This window comes from Myiozetetes cayanensis, unplaced genomic scaffold (assembly GCF_022539395.1).
Source record: "Myiozetetes cayanensis isolate MyiCay16 unplaced genomic scaffold, myiCay2020 scf19, whole genome shotgun sequence".
In the NCBI taxonomy this organism is placed as follows: Eukaryota; Metazoa; Chordata; class Aves; order Passeriformes; family Tyrannidae; genus Myiozetetes; species Myiozetetes cayanensis.
This window is the reverse complement of record NW_026087400.1, coordinates 6,372,540-6,385,542: the sequence shown is the minus strand read 5'-3', so window position 1 is coordinate 6,385,542 and position 13,003 is coordinate 6,372,540.

Genomic DNA, 13,003 nt, shown 5'->3' with positions numbered 1-13,003 from the left:
ACACAGCAGCTCATTACTCAGTCTGTTTATACCAGAGGGAAACAAATATAAAAGTTAGTCCTTTATATTTCACATTAAATGCAGAGAGTTCAAGGGGACTGAAAGGCTTCATTATGGGATCTGATACCACGCTTTGTATTTTGCTGGGTCCTATTTTAAGTAAACTGAGTAATTTTTGTAGGTTTTTAAAAGACTTTATATCAAATATTTAATTAACATTTATTCTGCAACTTTGGAAGCTGAAGCTTTGGATCCAGGATATAATTTTTCATCAGAATGAATAAATATAAAACTGATGTTAAGCAGAGGCAATAAATTTCATCTTAATTGTAACTCTAGAGATGACTTTCATCACAAAAACACATTTTTTTTCTCTCTCTAGCTCTAATTCTCAGCTCTGTAATTGCCACAGTGCACTGTCCAGCTGTATTTTCCCTTCTCTTCGTTCCTCCAGTTATATTTTGGCACTAAGATAAATGCAAGTGCATAATCCCATGTCGTGGTCTTTACAAACAGACTGTGGCATGACTGAATAGTTACAAACCCAATGGTTTTGGCAATTCTGTGCCATGGAGTTGCTGCTACAGAAGGTATTTGGCATTTTGGTTCTTTAAATGTCCTGTGTGTGACTGGACAGCAGACTAAAGCACTGCTGGTGTCTGCAGGCTGAGCATCCTGCGCTGTGACCTTGCTGGAATTGCTCAGTTAAAGGAAGTTTGCTCTGAAGCAGAGCTGAATAGAAGTTCTCAAGACAAACCCAGATTGCAGTGGGAAGTGCTGTCAGTCAGATTCAGTCTGGCACTTCCCTGGGAGCCTGGGACTGATGTGTCTCTGGGTTTTGAACCATTGCCCAATGTAAAACAGAGCTTTCAAATGGGACTTGGTTACAGACAGAGCAAAACGCTCCCAGAACTGGCACAATTGGGCCTAATTGTTTGTTTTACCATGTTGCATGTGTTTGGAATGTTTTCTTCAGTTATTAATTGTTCTTCATTATTCTCTCCCTGTGCTAAATAGTTGTTTAATGTTATGGTTGAAAACAATGAAACTCTTCCCTTGCTGTGATTTCCAACCAATTAGTTTTGGGCAATGGGTTGCCCATCAAAACTCCTGACATGTCTCATGGCCAGAAGAAATAAAACAAAACAAAGCAAACTGAGATTATTATAAAGCAAATTATAGTCTTCTGCACAATATTGCTCAGTATTGCTCCCTCTTGGCAAGCAAAGCTTTGGATGAGTATCCTAGAAAAAAGCCCAACTGTTTTGTGTGTATTTTATTTACATTAAATGCCTTTAGAATGAATCTGGTACAGCTATAAAAGAAAGAAGAAGTTACAAACAGAGATTTAGGGGGAAAGAAAGGGAGCTTGGAAAGGTTCATGGTGCTGGTCATAATGATAATTGAACTTATCCTGAAATATTTATTAATTGAGCATTCAAGCTGCTTGAGTCTCCACATTTTCATGCTTTTCATTATATGAAAATTAAATGACAAAATGCAATTTTATTTTTTAATTGCTGCAGAATGTTTGATTAGCTTTATTTCCAGACTGTGCTGTTGTTATTCAGTGCTGACTGAACAACAGCTCATCTTTGGCACAACATGGACCTTCAGACCTCATTGAAGACAGGCATGTTAATATGTGAGGGGAAATCTTTCCTTGGCCAGTGTCTGACCCACAGCAGAACTGCTGTGCAGTTATGATGCCTGATAAATGATTCAGGAGAGGAAATTATATTTCAATTCAGTCATAATTGAAATCAATGGAACCATTAAACGGGAGGACTGTACTGGGTGACTGTACTGGAGCATTCCTGAAGACCCCCAAGCTTCTAGAAATACTCTGTTCTTAATTCCAGAAACTGGGCAGTTACTGCAGATCATTTACAAAATGTATTTTTGAGCTAAAAATGCAGTGGCCTCTCACTTTCCCTGATTTCTCAAGACATTCAAATACTCCCCTCACTTTTCTTCTTCTGTTGTTAAATAATAAGCTCTAAATAAGGATCTCTGTCAGTCAGCATTGCAAGTGCTTTTATTTTGCCCTTTTCAAGCAGTGAATACCATTTTTAAGTTGTTACAAGGTACTAGTTGTACACAAAATAATGTTTCTGATGGTAAAATTGCCAGTTACACGTAGTAATTCCTTCATTGACTGTCAGACCTGTCATGCTACAGAAAGGTAGGTCAGTTGAATTGGTTATTAATGGATCTATTCAAGGATCTATTCAAAAATAAGCATTTAGGGTTTATTTCCACAAAGAAAAACCCCACAAACCACTGGCTACATCATTTATCTAAGGGAAGTGAGTAATGTCTTTACCCTTTTTAGCCGATTAATAAACTGTGATTCCTAGAACAGTAATTTCAGGATCATGCCATTATTTGCTAATCCTTCATTTCTTCATTTCTTAAGAAAATATTAAAATTGCAGTTGGCCACAGCAGGACAGGCCCATGCATCACTGAAGAAACCAGTAATTTATGATGCATTTGGAACTCCATATTAACATTCCAGGCTGTAATGAAGTTTCATATTGAACAAGGTCAGGCCTGATTGTATGATTAAATAATTTGAAAATGTTATTAAAAGTTTGCATTTCTCTTCAGCTTTTCAGCATGACTATTTTACTTTGGGACACTCCATTAATCAAACCCACAGAGGCTTTCTGTTGGGTCATGTTCATTCCATCATTTTTAGTAGGAGCGATCAGGTTAAACAAACTGCAGAGGGGTCATAAAGTTTTCACAAGTGGTTGTTTTTCTTCTTTTTCTTCAAATCTCTACATTGGATATGTATCAGTTGTTGTGGCCAGGTCTTTTCCATCCTTGGGCCATCACAATGGGAAAGCTCACGACTTACACCTCAACCAGGTTTGTGTGGCTTTTGAACAGTTATGTTGTGCTTCCAGTTCATCTCCCGTGTTTACCAAGCTCCCAGGGTACAGAGCTGTGTACCTGGTGCACATCAGCAGCTCCAGCCCTCAGTGATCCTTGTTTTGGCAGCATCCAGTCCCTCAGAATGTGATGGATTTACCCTGACGCCACGTCGGAGCCCTGCAGCCCCTGCTTGCATGGGGAGAAGGAGACACTGAGCCGAGAGGACAGAGCTGAGATTTCCCTGGGCTTCCCAGAGAGACAGGGGCTGCCTAAACTCAGGTCTCCTAAACCTCTTGCTTGAACCTAATCAGTGTTTTGGGAAATATGGGGGAACATTTTGCATGTTCGTGATGTGCTGGTTGGTAGTGGATGACACCTGCACATTTTGAGCCCAGGAGGGGTTTTTTTTCCTGTGATTTAGGCAGTAGCCTCTACAGCCCCTTAAACACAAACTGAGGCACAATACATTATTACTTTATATATTTTAATTGACTGGCATTGTTATTGAGCTTGCTGTTGGCAAACCCCCATAAATATCCACATTTCTTGCTTGGAAATCTGCAAAACTCAATCCTTCTACAAAATTACACAAAGCCATCTTTCATCCTGCTACTTAGCAAGGACCTTTGGTCCTTGTTTCTCGCCTCTTTTCTGCAGCTATAACACTTGTCAGTTTGTATTATGCACACTTGTAAATAACAGAAAATGAAAAAATACATTATTCAGGTAGAAGGTCATGGAAGTTTTACAGTGTGGGCTTTGAATAATCCCAGATTATAATTACACTGTCAAATTTAGTGTGTGTGTATAAATGTTTATATGCATGGATATAATACATATACACATATATGTATTATCTATTTATTTTTATGAATATATACAAATTATAAACATTGTAAACATTTCCTTCCTCAGTAATTGCTAAGCCCCAGCACTGGAAGATATGGCAGGAGTTTTGCCATTGGTATCAACAGTGTTGGGTCACACCAAGAGGAAAAATATTAAAAACAATTGTCACGTATATTTTTATCTCTGAATTTTCTTTCTCTTGCTTTAGTGATAGAGCTGTTCATCCTCCTCAGGATGTCAAAGCATCTAATAAGGAAAGAGATCCTTAAGTGAAGCTACAGTTCGAGTCAACCCTGCAGCTGAGAAGAAGGATGGGGAAGCTGCATGCGAAAAATAGAGCAGCTCTGAATTTTCCCAGAAAACTTGTCAAGGAAAAAAAAATTCTTCAGAGCTGGTATTTTTGCACTACATATTCAGCATTCACAACAAACTCATAACGCCAAGAAATGTGGATTGTAATCTGAATTAAATGAGATGTGGAACAATGAAAGCTGAAGGGCTAGTTCCTTGCCCTGCTCCCCTCTCTTTGTGGGGCTGACGAAGGTTAAGCTGGGCAGTCAGACAGGGATTCCTTTGGTATAATCAAATTTCCAGTGTCTTTAATCCACCTACCAATGGTTTATTGCATAAAAACCGTGTCAGGGAACAGAAAGGGAATGCCTGGAGAGTTCAGCACTGCAGAGCAAACAGAATGGTTGCAGGTGCCGTGGACACGAACAGACTTCCAGCTGCTCCGACTGTCAGCCCAGACCACGCGTTCTGTCCCCAAGTCCCAAGGAAAAACACACCGGGCACAGCCGAGGTGGATGTGCTGCAGCTCTGGATCTACAGGTTTTGTTCTCCTTTTTACACTCTGAACTGTAAAATAATAAATGTGCATTTGCAGACTGTTATCTCTGGGCCTTGCCAGAGATATGTCATCTGATTATGCATGTAGGTAGCATTTAACATAATCTGCCCTGACACTTTCATAAGATAAGACAAAAATAGTATTTTATCACTGCTCAGTAACAGCCTCTTATCAAACTCCAAAGTCTTAATTAGGGATTTCTCTCCAGGTCCCCACTTGCCTGATGACCATATAAATGTCTCAATTAGGTAATTAATACAGTCCGTAATGCATGATAGTATACAGCAATTTCAAGCCCTAGGCAGTGAGTTCAACACAAACATTTCCCTTTTAAATTGCTGGGAATTCAGGTGGATGTGTGCAACCAGAAGTTCCTCTCACGATATTGATTCTACTCTTTAACTTCTTTAGAGTTTCTGTGAGGAAATGCTACTGTCTCCATTCTTCACAAACTCTCAGAGATGAGAGGATCTCGGGTTGTTTGTGATACTTGGAATAAGTGACATTTTATATTTCATTTCAAATTGTAATCAATATTTGGTCTGCAGTTCGCAGATTAATACACATACATGTTCTACAGGGTGAAAACCTACCCAGTACTTCATTTATATTGCAAATATATTATCCCTATTTTTCTTAGCAAAAAGCTTCTTGCAGGTTTGAACTGGAGTTTTCGAGTTCCTTATCCATTTCCATCACTGTAGGAATTATGTCTAACATTTAAACAAGTTTGTAGTGAATCAGAGTAACACTGAGAAATCTTGGCCTCTAACTAACACAAAGCCACATTTCCAGAATTTTCCGAGGCCAAATTTTCAGGTAAGAGAATATAAAGAAAATCAGCATCAGAAAGTCAGTTAACAATCTGAAACTCAGCTGAAGAACTGAGGTCACTGCTACTGAATTTGTAGTATTTTCTTGCAGGTTCAACAGCAAGATTTCATCAGTTCAGAAAGTTTGCTGACAGCTGGATTTATTCTGATCAAAAAGTCTGTTAAAGCAAAAGAAGGAAGTGCATGAACAGCAGGAAAGGCACAAAGCTGGGCTGATACCACAACACAGAGCTGGCCTTGGGAAGATGGATTGTAACACTGGAAAAAATGTAATGAATGGTAAAATTCTTGCATCACAAGAAAGATATTAATGATGACATACACTGATTAAACCCTGGGAAACCTGAGGATGATTGCAGAGGGTTCAAGGATCTGCTCCATGTTTCTGATGGTGAAGCTACTGATAAACTCAAAAGCTTCCCAGAGACAGTTTGGACCACTATAAATTTATTTCTAAATATGTAAATGCATGCCTAAAAAATGTAAATTTCAGAAGGATCCCACTGTTTCTGGACCTGCAGCTGACCCTGTTCATGGCATTTTAATTTTGCATTTTTGCTGCTCTCTCTAGAGGACATTCCAGAGAGCTACTGTTCCCTTCTCTGTGTTTGCATCCAGCTATTGTTTGGGGCTCAGAAATTATTCTATGATATAAATAACTCTTACAAAGTTACTTTAGGTATTTTGGCCATTTCCCTTAAAATTGAAAATGGTTCATTCTGCTGTTAAAAGTTTACTTATTTTTCAGCTGTTATTTCTATCAGATTTTCTGATATAAAGCTGATTTACCTATGATATTTCTTTCTCTCCTGAGAAATTCACATCTGTCTTTAGCATCTGTCTCTTCATTCAAAACCAGGGGGGTTGGGGGACACATGACATTAATTTTATGGATATCCATGTATCATTTTTGTCAATAAGTCATTTGGTGTTTTTTTCAGGAAGAACCTCAAACCTTCACCTATCAATATTTTTCAGAAGCAGAGCTAATGCACAGCAGCTAAAAATAATCTCATGGAACAAAAATGAAAAATACGGAGAAGTCAATGCTGTGAGTTAACACTGACATATTTTTACCAGAAAAAGACCAAAGAATCAGCAAAGCATCAGCTTGTTTCAGCAAAATTTATAGTAGTAATCAGTTCCTGTACAGCTTTGATACCCTTTCGGCTTTTGATTCTTGATTTAAAGCACTTCTCTGGGAATGTTGTGAATAAAACAGCACCCTGCACACAAATACAGTTCACAAAAGGCACTAATCCTCTCCCCAGAAGTTCCACCTCTTTTTTCAATGGATTTTGCTCAGCAGAACAACTCACATAGGCAGATATTCATTGGTTTTGAGTGGGAGGCAATGTTTTAGGGTCCTTAAATCTGCTGGCACCCCGACTGTGTCTGGATCTGGCTGCAGACACACCATCTATCTGGGTGTCTAAGCACAGAGCACTGAGTGTGCTCCATCATGAGCCAAGGAATGCACCAACAGACCATGTGGGACCCTGGAAACTGTGTGGGTGTTCACTGATCCACCCTTTCTCTCCATTCTTTCCCTGTTTCCTAGGGCAGACCCATGGCAGAGAAGAGGAGTAAGCTGTGTCCTGGCCTGTGGCTAAATGTATGTATAAAATCAAGATGTTGAGGTATGTCTATGTGTACGTTGCTAACCTGGCAAAATACTCAGGGTCAATGTATCCTAGAGCTGAACTTGGTTCATCATAATATTAAAATAGCACCTACATGCCAAAAAGACCCTGTCCAGGTCAAGAGCCTTCCCCATGAGTAGAAGTTATCTGGAATTATGTAACTTGTATGGAAATTAGTAACCAGTCATAACACAGGGGTTGTACTTGGACAGTCACTAACTTTGAATTTCTGTGTATTTTTTTAATCCTCTGTGTATAAATACCAGCACAAAAAGTCTGGTGGCCGTGCTGGATTTGTGAGATCCCACCCATCACCCAGGCTTGTGCAACTCTGAAATAAATGATCAGTGTCTCTCCCAAGTGTGCAGTTATTGGCTTGTTGCACACTGGGTAACAAATACAACTTTGTAGGCAACAACATGGGTGTCAAAATGTCAAAAGAGCTCCTCTGCCTGCTGTATTTGCACTTCCTCTGGGACTGAGCAGAGCCGAAGTTGCAAGCCTGCATTCTCCTTCCAAATTTCCACCCTTTTATTAAATTGCATCTTTTTTGGAGGGTGGGAGGTACTAAATCTACATGTAGGTATGTACTCCAGAAAGAACACATTCTATCTTTGTTTTTTTTTTCGATTCATATAAAATAGGGCATCTGTTTTAAAAAAATAAGTTCTGGAATAATTGCAGATATTAAGGTTTTTTCCTTCAGTTTTATTTGGTAAGTACTCCAGGTTCTAACAACCATAAACTTGGAGAAAACAATACTAATAATTAAAAAGGAACAGAAAGAAGCCAAACAAAGCTTTTAAAATTTAGAATTGTTTTCTGTAATCCTCTGTTTCAGATACTGTATGCCAGGGTTCAATCTTTGGATTTCTTTAATCTTTTGGATTGGCCTGTTCTTCCTCCTGATTTATCCAGTGGCACAGAAGGATTAAATCAGCATAATGGACACTTGTTAAGTGTCTGCATCACTCTGATCAGCCTGACAGTGTTCTGGTTTGCTCCTCCTCGTAAATTGTGGTATCCTAAAGATGCTGTACTGCATAGAGCACCACTTAGTGGCAGAAGTCTACTTCAAATGCTCCCTTCTGAAATCTAATCTGGGGAAGTAAGTTCTGAGTCAAACCGACCTGAAACAGTACATCCCTTTTCCCTCCTCCCTGAGTTTTCACTTTCGGAGCCTCCCAAGGCTGCTGCCAGTCTGTCCCTCCAGCACAGTGTCCCTTCAGCTCCGAGCCAAGGGATCTCAGCACATCCCTTTCCAGCTTCTTTCCTCCCACTCCCTTGTGCGTGTTCCTCATGTTTGATTGTGCCCACAAAGGCAGACACATCTTGTGCCTGTGTTAGCGGCTGATTGAAATGTTTGACCTCAAATTATGTGTCATGGGTAAATAAAAAGGTGCTCCCCTACCTGCTGTTGTTCTCAATAGCAACACAATGAACAGAAAATAGGAAAGCACTACAAAGCAGGCTGAGGATGTTCCCTGCTTTCAGGAGCCAGAGCATATCGAAACAATTTGGACAGGTATTTTTCTCTGCAGGACATTGATGTCAGGGATGTTTATCATATCATATCGAAAGACCTTGTTCACTGTATTGAATTTTAACAATGTTAGCATGAACTTTCTAACTTTGGGGACATAAAAAGAACTGATCAGTGTTTAGGGATAAAGGAACACATAATAACATCAGTGCCTGAAAAATTAAAAGAGGCAGGTACGCCTTTTCTCACCAAAACTCACTGAACCTTCCAAAGGGATATTGTGCTGCCATACTACAAAGCCTGCTTGCACGAGATAAAAGGGGGCTTGATCAAAACACATGAAGTAAAATTTGCTCTTTATTTCCAAAACACATCCCAGACAGGCAACAGCAGGTTACAGACTTCAGGTTTAATTTTAACGACACCATGTCTTGTGCCATGGCACAGAATTTATTTTCCTGAGTGTTTCTTTATGGGAGTTACAGAAATTACTCCTTTCAAACCACAGATTAGCACAGGATGGCCATTAGTGAATAGGGAAACAGTAATGGTAGAGGTGGCAAATTCTGTTCTTACTGTAAAGCTCCTCACAAGCTTTTGCAGTTCTTTTCCAAACCCCCTCAGTTGTCCTAGTTCTGACCATGTGCTCCACATCAGTTATTCCAACCCAGTACTGAGGAACAATTTTTTCAATCAGTTCTGTGTCCAAATTGCAAACACACTCACACTTCTGAGTTGTGTGTACAATTACTGAGATTCCATGCGTGCATTGGGTAATTTCTCACATAAATGCACTTAATTAGTCATCTGTGCATGAGTTTTCCTATTTGCATACACACTTACGGCAATTTTGCATGCAAATTAAGCACTTTATATATATATATATGTAAAAGTTTGACTCTCATCATGTTTACTAAACAGAAGCTTATGTTAGATGTGGAAGAAAATAATTGAGTTGTCTGACAGCATACAATACAATATGGGAGCTTGCATATGGATTATTACAGTGTCTGCATCCTGCTGAGGTTTTCTCAGAAAGGTTATTAGATTTATGTCTCATAAAGCACTTCAGGATCAGCTCTGTAAATGACCATTCTGTTGAAATATCTGGATAGGTGAAGTCCAGGTTACCCCATTCAGCCCATAACTTGCACCAGACATAATTTGTATTAGTTTTTAATATCTAATAAAAATGTCCCATTTAAATCCTGTGCTGCTTCCAGGCTACAATAAACCCTGCTACGTGATTCTCTGCCATTTCCTACTGATGGATTAGCACAATCACAATCACTGAAGTAATGTCACTTACAATAAGCTCTATTAAACCACATGTCTGCCTGTAGCTCACGCTGGAAGATGGTGCAGGAATATCTCCCATAGTATTTCTCTCTCTCAGAGATCAAACCCACTTTTTAGCTGGGGGTTACCCAGTCTTGGATATACCAATATTTTTAGTGTCCTGGCCACAGATCCAGTCTGACTTGAAAGCCTGTGTGCAGTTGGGCATGGATTAGGTGATGTGAGAGCCCAGGATCTGCTGGTCAGAGTTAATGGGATAACTGCAGATAATCTCGTTAGATAAATGCATGAACTTGAAAAATTCATCTTTGCAGTTCAGATATTTCTAGGCACTGGCAAAAGCAGCACTTACTTTGTGTACAGAATTCTCTGGGCTCTCACCCCACCAACATCAAAAAATAGTGAGTGTCAGTTAAGCAGTTGTCAGGTGGTAACCACCAATGGTAGTTACCAAAATTTAACCCTTGTGACTCCACACTTTCTCTTCCTTTCTGTTTATGCATGTGTGGAGGATTTGGGGGTTTATTACTCTTGGCCTGCAGTCAGTCCCTATTATTCTGACCACGCACACAGTGTGCCTAAATAGTTCCCTCTAATTTCTGGGCTTTATTTCACTTAGCCATGTAATAATATTATTAGAACTTCATATCATTATCCTCATTTGTAGCTAAGTCAGAGATTTAGATATTCAAATAAATTCCATATACATCTTGAACTTGATGGAAGTTGTAAGGAGGCAAACACTGTAAATGTCTCACTACTTTTCCCAGTTGGAAATATGCTGCCTTACTTTGAGTGTGTGATACTCTGTCACAAAGTAATCTCCTACAAGAGCACATCTCTCCCTCTCTCCCCTCCCTCCAAGTTTCCTTTCCTTATCTTTTCGTTTCTACCATTGAAATCCATAGGCTGTCAAAGCTGTCTCTTGTAAAGTGCTTTGTCTTCCAAGTGGTTTTGGACCAAAAATGCTGACAGCTCCAGAAAATTACTTCATATTAAAGAGGTAACTGGGCCTTTCTCTGAGGAGTTCTGCCTCAGCATTTAGCATGCACACACACAAAATTTAGAGTGGTGCTAAAACCGTTGGATATATCAGGAGGAAAAAGTATTTGGGAGGAATACAAACAAGCTGGGTGCCACAAAAGGCAGAGAGAGCTCGGAATATCATTTCTGTTTATGCTTTACCAGTCTGTGCAGAGGAAAACATACTTTTATTTTTCTGAAAAAGAAGAAAAGCATTTAGTGTCAATAATATAAGAAAGACTGATCTGGACCTCACATTTTTCTAGATAAAAGAGTGTTCAATTATTAATATTGCTGCTTGTAGCAGTGCAACTTATTTTGAGATCTAGACTGGAATAAATTACATTACTGTGCACGTTTCAATGTATATAGAGCCATGTCCACCAAAAGAGGAAAAAAAGGCAGTAGTTATGAGAATTGCTGCTGTAAACAATAATAACAGCACAAGCTGCAAGTCTGAAAAGTTCTCATTTTCCTTCACCACTCCCTATAAGAAATAATTAATTACGTTGATATTAATTTGGAGTTTTCTGGTGTGTGGTGAGTGAGAATTATAGAACTGTAACCTCTGAGGAGGTGCATGGAGAGGCTGGGGAGGGAATCACTTGGTTTGTATTACTTTGGTAAAGTTCTCAGACTGCTGTCCCAGGGTACAGCCTGAGTTGTGTGTGACCCTTTCAGGTGATGAACACTTCAGGTAACTCTGTTTCTGAGCTGATGGCACAGTTTGATGATGAAACACACACTCATCTGAGGAGTGTCTTAAAATCAGTAACTTTGTGGAGGCTTTGGGGAGAGTGGGAATCTGTGGCCTTCCTCCTGCTTGTAAAATCACAGACTGGCTACTCATCTCTTTTTTACTAAATCTGGTGGGGTTTCATTGTTTCCATGAATATCAAGCATTGCCTCACAGAGCAGCCTGGGAGCTGCCTGCCTGCTGTGTTAGGGATCTCTTGCAGTTTGTTCTCCTTGGTGACTCCGAGAACAAACCTAATTCTGCTTTTCTGCTTCCTTTTTATTTTAAACTGCCATCCACTGCAAAGACACAGACCTATTAAGCCTCCCAGGCTGCTTTTCCATTTTTCCTTTGTTTTTTTCAAGAATACAATAAATGGGGGGAAAAAGTAGCACTGTCAATTGTTTCATATAGGTCAATTTTGTTTTACAATATTTTATAAGAGCTACATTATTATAAGGTGTGTTACCTCACCTAAGGTGAAAGAGGCACTGAATTGGGATCTTCAAATTGATTTTAATATAGCCATTGCTGGCATGCTGCCATTAATGCCTGCACAGTTCAGTGAGGAGACGACAGAGTGTCTCATAATTGGAGGTCAGACTACACCAAAGTTGGCCTCCCTTGGTCAGTGTAATTAGCTGAGCAGGAAGGGTTCGTACAGGGCCTCTGAAGTTGCATTTTCCTCATTGCCATTCACATGACCAACTCAGAAGAATCACTTGGATCCACAGTGTACGGATGAGTAGATAGCGTAAAAGAGAGAAAGTTCAAATTCCTTGGCATTGCAGCATGTCTGGCAGGACTGAAAATGGGACTTCAAAAGAGCTGTTTAACCAGGAGGATGGTTGTGTCATTCTCACCATTCCAGCACACAGGGAACACGTGCAGGCTGGTACAGAAGCAGCTTGGACTAGTGTATATTCCATTCCTGTTCAGTGCTGCTTTTTCCTGGGGATTCTTTCTTCAAATCACTTTCTCTCTGTGACTCATCGTTTTGTCTTTAGATTTTGTACTGGAGCCAGATCATAAGCAATCCAGAATGTTGAGCTGTGCCCAACCATTCATGTAGTTCCAGTTGCTGTTGCTTAAAAAATTACATAAATGTACCAAACTCTGACTTATACTGTTAGTTATTTTCCTTCAGTGGTTGTGGCCTTCCTAGTCAGGAACATCCTTTGTTTTCTCTGTTGGTTTCCAGTTAGATCTGGTAGATATTTATGCCTTTTGCTGATCAATAATTTCTCCATAGTTTAGATTTACCTTTCCCTTTACTGCTCAGTTTCATCTTGTCCCCTCTTCCCTACACATCCTTGAAAGATCCCAAATGTGGACTAAATCTGAAGGCATTCCTCATTCATCTAATTTTTGAACTGACACAAACACATAATTTACCACTGCCTAT